Source organism: Microtus pennsylvanicus, chromosome 8, assembly GCF_037038515.1.
Source record: "Microtus pennsylvanicus isolate mMicPen1 chromosome 8, mMicPen1.hap1, whole genome shotgun sequence".
NCBI classification, from domain to species: Eukaryota; Metazoa; Chordata; class Mammalia; order Rodentia; family Cricetidae; genus Microtus; species Microtus pennsylvanicus.
Genome location: NC_134586.1, coordinates 76,359,483 through 76,366,753, shown reverse-complemented (window position 1 = coordinate 76,366,753; position 7,271 = coordinate 76,359,483).

Sequence of the window (7,271 nt, the reverse complement as noted above, 5' to 3'; positions counted from 1 at the left end):
TTCAGTAGGTGCTCCCATCATGGTCTAGACCTCTTTGTTCATATTCTAACTCTTCCCACTCTTCAGCAGGACGTCGGGGGTCAGCCCAGTGCTTTATTGTGGGTTTCTGCTTCTGTTTCCACCAGTTGTTTGATGAAGGTTTTATGGTGACATTTAAGATATTGATCAATCTAACTATAGTTCAAGGCCCGTTCCATGATCCTCTAGAATATTGCTAAAGGTCTTAGCTATCATCATCTTTGTGGATTCCTGGGAGTTTCTCTAGTGCCAGGTTTCTTGATAGCACCGTAAGGACTCCCTAAATCAAAAATATCTCTTTCCTTGCTCTCCCTATCTGTCCTTTTTCTATCTCTACTCTCCCATTCCCTCAAGTTCTCCTCCTGCCTCTCCTTCACTCCTACTCTTCCAATTCAGTTCTCCTTTTCCTCCTCCCCACCACCATGCTCACTGTTTTGTCAGGAGATTTTGTCTATATACCCTTCCAAGATGAATCTATATATGATTTTTTAGGGTTCACTTTGTTACTTAGCCTAGTTATGGTCATGGACTATAACTAGAGGCTCATTGTCTTTTGCTTTACAGCTAGTATTTACTTATGAGTGGGTACATACCATGTTCATCTTTCTTTGTCTAGGTTGCCTCACTAAGTAGGTTTTTTTCTAGTTCTATCTATTTGTATGCAATTTTCAAGATGTCATTTTTTTTCTGCGGATTAGTACTCTAATTTGTAAATATACCACTTTTTATTCATTCTTCAGTTGAGGGGCATCTAGGTTGTTTTCAGGTTCTGGCTACTGCAAATAATTCTGCTATTAACATAATTGAAAAAATGCCTTGTAGTATAATTAAGTATCCTTTGCGTATATGCCCAAAAGTGGTATTGCTGATACCACTCTTGAGTTAGGTTGATTCCCAATTTTCTGAGAAAATTTCTGATTTCTAGAGTGGTTGTATAAATATAGATTCCTGTCACCAATGGAGGAGTATTTTTCATACTCCACCTCTTCTCCAGCATAAGCTATCATTGGTGTTTTGATCTTAGTCATTCTGATTGGTGTAAGATTGTAATTCAGAGTCATTTTGATTTTCAGTTTCCCTGATGGATAAGAATATTTAACATTACCCTAAGTGTCTTTCATCCATTTGAGTTTCTTCTATTGACAAATCTGTGTTTAGTTTTGTACCCCATTTTTTAATTGAATTATTTGGAATTTTGATGTCTACTTTTTTGAGTTTTAAAAAAATCTTTTGGAGTCAGCCCTCTGTCTGATGTGGGCTTGGTAAAGACCTTTTCCCACACAGTAGGCTGCTTTTTTGTCTTATTGACTGTGTCCTTTGCTTTATAGAAGCTTCTCAAGGGGAGCGTTTGCTTTTCGTCCCAACTGGCTCCCACATGGCTAGCTTATGCCCAAAATAATTACATGGAACCTGTATTCTTTTAAACACTGCCTGCCCCGTTAGTTCTAGCCTCTTATTGGATAATTCTCACATCTTGATTAACCCATTTCTAATAATCTGTGTAGCACCACAAGGTGGTGGCTTACCAGGAAAGATTCAACATGTCTGACTTGGCAGCTGGCTCCATGGTGTTTGCCTGACTCTGCTTTCTTTCTTCCAAAATTCTGTTCTGTCTATTCCACCTATCTAAATCCTGCCCTATCAAAAAGCCAAGGCAGTTTCTTTATTAACCAATGAGAGTAACACATAGACAGATGACCCTCCTCCATCACCCCACATATTGATTATTGCTCTTATTATCTGTGATACTGGTGTTATATTAGGAAGTGGTCTCATATGCCTATGGATTGAAGGCTACTTCCCACTTTCTCTTCAAGTTCAGCATTGTTGAATTTATATTGAAGTCTTTAATCTATTTGTACTTGGGTTTTATGCATAGCGATAGATATAGATGTTGACATCTAGTTATGCAATCACCATTTGTTGAAGATGCTTTCTTTTTTCCTATTACATATTTTTAGCTTCTTTGTCAAAAATTAGAAGTTCATAAGTGTGTGGATTAATATCTGGGTCTTCAATTTGATTCCATTAGTCAACCAGTCTTTTTTTTTCTGCCAATACCAAGCTGTTTGCATTACCATTGCTATATAGTAGAGTTTCATGTCAGGAATGGTGATGCCTCTGGAAGTTCCTTTATTGTACAAGATTGTTTAGGCTATCCTAAGTTTTTTTGTTTTTCTATATAAAGTAGAGTATTGTTCTTTCATGGTTGGTGAAGAATTGTGTTGGGATTTTTATTGGTATTGCATTGAATCTATAGATTGCTTTTGGCAGTATTGCCATTTTTATTGTGTTCATTCCATCTATTCAAGAGCATAGGGTATCCTTCAATTTTCTGGCATCTTTTTTAATTTTTTTACTCAGGAAATCTTGTCTTTTTTCTACTTCCCATGTATTTTAGTTGCATATATTTGTCTCTTAGTGTCTTCATTGTTGTCTACGTTCTCTGGGATTGTAAAATGTAGGCTGATTTTTGTTTGTTTTATGTTTAAAAGCCACTTATGAATGAGTACATATAATATTTGTCTTTATGGTTCTGGGTCAGAACCTATAATTCTAATGAAAATTCTATATATGATTCAGATCCTAGTGATCTCTATAGACTTTTCTATTTTGTTTTATAACTCTCAACATATCAATCTTAAACACATGAGAATTTCTTTAAAAATGTGCAGCTGGGACTAAAGAGGAAGAAAGACATTTGGTGAAAGGACACTCTATAGGCAGCTGTACCATAATGCCACTGTCACTTTCTCAGTCTGATTGTCTTTGCAAAAATGTATTAGCAGATGAAAACAATAAGAGAGCCAGCTGGTGACTCTGCTACATCCTTTGGGCATTTATGTCATGGCTTGTATCACTGTGGGAGGAGTATCCCAATACTGTTGACAGTAATAAGTAGCAATATCTTCAGGCTGCAGGCTGCTAATGGTGAGAGTAAAATCTGTCCCAGATCCACTGCCACTGAACCTTGAAGGAACCCCAGATTCCAAATTGGCTGCATAGTATATGAGGAGTTTAGGATAGCTGCCTGGTTTCTGCTGATACCAGGCTAACCCATTACCAATGCTTGTACTTGCCCTGCAAGTAATGCTGACTCTGTCTCCTAGAGATGCAGACAAGGATGGAGACTGGGTCATCTGGATGTCACATATCATGCCTGTGATTGGAAATAGACAACCAATATTCTTGGTTAGTCATGATAGAAATGACTTCTGTGATGCTCCAGTTGCACTGATTACAAAGAGACAAACAAATTATCATAGTTTTCATTCCTTACCTGGGATCCAGAGCAGTAGCAACACCAAAAGCTGAGAGGGAGCCTTCATGTCTGTGCTGTGATGTATTACTGACTGAATCTTAGACAGTGTAATCAGGCTATTAAGAATATGTGAGCGAACACATGCAAATCACCAGGGCCTGGTCAGAGCTGGGCACAGATGCAGGAATGCTTTATCTTAGTAACTCAGCTGGTTGACCTGCAGGTGTTCCAAACTTGACCAGAATGTTTCAGATTTTACTGAACACTGTTTTTGATAATGTTATAGTTTATTACAAAAAGTATTTTGATAATTTTTTCAGCAGGCCAAAGGATATAAACACAAATGTAAAGTCCTTTATTTCTTTATTCACATCACTTCTATATAAAATTGATTCATTTGAATTTATGTGCTTCCTCCTGCTTGCTGCTGCCATATTCCTGCTTGGTGGGATTGTTATGTTAAAGAATACCACTGTATCTAATATAGTGTGATTATTTCATGAAAAATTTCCTTTTTTCTTTGTGCAATTTACTGGCAGAACATCATGAGGATGATTGCTGTAAAAGCCATAATGCTTATTTAAATCTAGGTTTTGATTAAACTTTCTTAGTCATCCTAAAATATAGAGATTACTAGGACAGTTAGTGAAGATGATTAAGTAAATGTTTTAGATTTCTCTGACAATTTCTCCAATAAGAGAACTTACACTGCCAGATCCTCTACGAATATACCCAGGAATCTAACCACTCAATGATTTCAACAGTTCATCTTTTCACATTTTTAACGTTTTTTTTTTTTCTATTCTGGAAGTTCAAGTGAGCATTCTAGTTAAAGGAAGGAGATGTGGTAGGCAACAGAGCTATCTGACAAGATCTTTTACTGAGAAGTCTGTAGAAAAGTTTCTAATAAGATTTTCTGACTAATCAATACACATTTGTTCATTATAGTGTCTGTGTCAGCTCAGCCCAGGGCAACTGCATCCAATACCATCTTCATAACTATACAACTCTAGGATGGTCTGCATGGTACAAAGAGTAAAAGCAAAATTACATTCCACAGGCAGGAAATCTAAGGCCTACACATAGAACTGATGTGAGGTGTCAGGGGATAACTTGAGAAAGCATGTTAGTTTTGCAGAAGCATTGCCCTAAAGAAACTTGCCATCTACAGTCAGATGTCGGATGAGAGGCAGTGAAACTAAGACTTATCTCTAGGGTGGGCACAGAACTGGCTAAGACAAATCATTGTCTAAAAGAGAAGAAATACCCCTGGGGTTCTCATACTCCTTTCAAGTTAGCAATTCCTAGGTTATTTTGGGCATTGTTACATGAAATAGAAACAAAAACAAACCTCACAAAACAAAAGCCAATCCATTTTTTTAATTAATTAATTTATTTATTAAAGATTTCTGCCTCTTCCCCACCACCACCTCCCATTTCCCTGGGGATGTTCTATTGGGAACTCACTAAGGCCAGCTGGCCTGGGTCTGGAAAAGCATGGGATAAAACCGGACTCCCTGAACATAGCGGACAATGAGGGCTACTGAGAACTCAAAAACAATGGCCATGGATTTTTGATCCCACTGCACCTACTGGCTTTGTGGGAGCCTAGGCAGTTTGGAAGCTCACCTTACTAGACCTGGATGAAGGTGGGTGGTCCTTGGACTTTCCACAGGACAGGGAACTTTGATTGCCAATCCAAATTTTAAAAACCAGAATTTCCCTTTCCTATCTATATCTCTCCCTAGAGCACCAATGAACTAAAACATAGTTAAATCACGAAAGCAGATTAGAAACTCTGAAAAATATGAGGTGCAACTGAAACATCTGACTAATTCAGTGGAGTAAAAACAAACCTAGGCATGGTAACAAAGTTGTATAGTGAGTGCCTGGACAGGCCCTAGCAGAGAGAACTTATGGGGAGACTGTGTGACAATCACAGCACACTGACATGTGGGGTACAGAACATTGTCAGGAATCCCAAATATTTGGTACGAGATCCTAGACAATGTAACAAAAATATTTAGTGGCAACAGAAAAGGGTGTGCATTCCAGGTAAAGAACAGCAAGGACAGATATGGTGAAACTAGCAAGTGATAAAGGTGTCCTTCCTTAGAGAATTTACAATATATTTTGATTTCTGGCTACATAATCAAATCTAATTGGCAAGCACTAGTCATGGGGGAGCTATAAAACCAAGTCTTTCAACAGAAACAGTTTCTTTACCTCTGCCAATGCCCTGTGCCACTTGATCATGTGGCCCTCTGTCCTTCAATTCTTATTTGCAATTCTTCAACAATTAAAGTAGATATAAGTGGGTAAAAGCTCCCAGAGTGAGGAAGTGTTTTCTGCGTAAAGACTTTAGCCACAAGGTAGTGCCATTATAGGTAGCCAAGTTCAGGAAGAGCATGGTCCTGGCCTCAGATGATCTCAATAGTCTTTTCCTCTACAATGACATTATGCCTGGGTTCAGACACAAATCATCAGGCTTGAACAGCAGAAATATTTACCTGCTGAGAATTTACACAGGTTTCAGATATCATTTTCTGTGTAAAATCACTGAAAATTCCCTATAGAAGATCCCCTTTGTCTCAGTGTGTGGGTGCACCCCTTGCGGTCCTGAGTTCCTTGCTTGTGCTCTCTCTCCTTCTGCTCCTGATTTGGACCTTGAGATTTCAGTCTGGTGCTCCAGTGTGGGACTCTGTCTCTGTCTCCTTTCATCGCCTGATGAAGGTTAATATCCAGGAGGATGACTATATGTTTTTCTTTGGGTTCACCTTCTTATTTAGCTTCTCTAGGATCACGAATTATAGGCTCAATGTCCTAGGCCAGCTGGACTGGGTCTTAAAAAGCATGGAATAAAACCAGACTCCCTGAACATAGTGGACAATGAGGACTGCTGAGAAGTCAAGAACAATGGCACTGGGTTTTGATCCTACTGCACGTACTGGCTTTGTGGGAGCTTAGGCTGTTTGGATGCTCACCTTACTAGACCTGGAAGGAGGTGGGAGGTCCTTGGACTTCCCACAGGGCAGGGAACCCTGACTGCTCTTCGGGCTGAAGAGGGAGGGGGAGTTAATTGGGGGAGGGGAAAAGAAATGGGAGGCGGTGGCAGGCAGGAGGCAGAAATCTTTAATAAATAAATAATCACTGAAAATTACTCTAATGATCTTTTATTTTTTATCTTGCTGTACACAGTCCATTTTTAAAAAAAAATAATTTAGCCCTACTGTATATATATAAAAAAAGCAAAAAGTGACTAAATTTCCCAAAGTGCAAAGGCAGGATTTTGGATAGAAACCAACCACCCCAGGAACCTAGATATAGATGCTATTGACTCCTTGAAGGGCTGATTCTGTCTGAATAAATAAATATTCTGTTCCCATGTGGTACCAACTGAGATTCTCAAATTCATTACAACTAAAACAGAAAAATCAATGTTGCTGTCCATTTTGTAAGTATTGTAGGAATGGATATATATATTTGACTGAACAAATATTTTAATTAAATATTTAGGTGGTAAAATCCATATATGAAATCATACAGAAAAATTTAACAAACAGGGCATCACTAGTAAATGTAAGTTCATGGACACTCAGGAAGATGCACAGTCTGCCAATTTGTACTTTCTAAATTTTTTATTGACTTCCCATCTCAGTGCTTCTGAAAAAAAAAAAACACCATATCCCTAGGATTTTCCTAGAAGTAGAGTGTTTTTTTTTTCCTGCAGCATCTTGATCTTCTTCCCAAGCAGTTGGAGAAGCCCATGATGACTTGTTCTGAGTACCCACCACTTTGGTGTTCTAGAAGACTTAGGCTTATGGTCCCCATACCTCAGTTCCTGTATGATTGGTGACAGCCACCCACTAAATGTGCTTGTCTTATAATATATAAAAGGCATTTTTGTCTAAGAATGAAGATTCTAAACATGACATTACTAACCAGATTTCATTTCCTTCTATTAAATTTGCATTATTTTAGTTTGTATTTT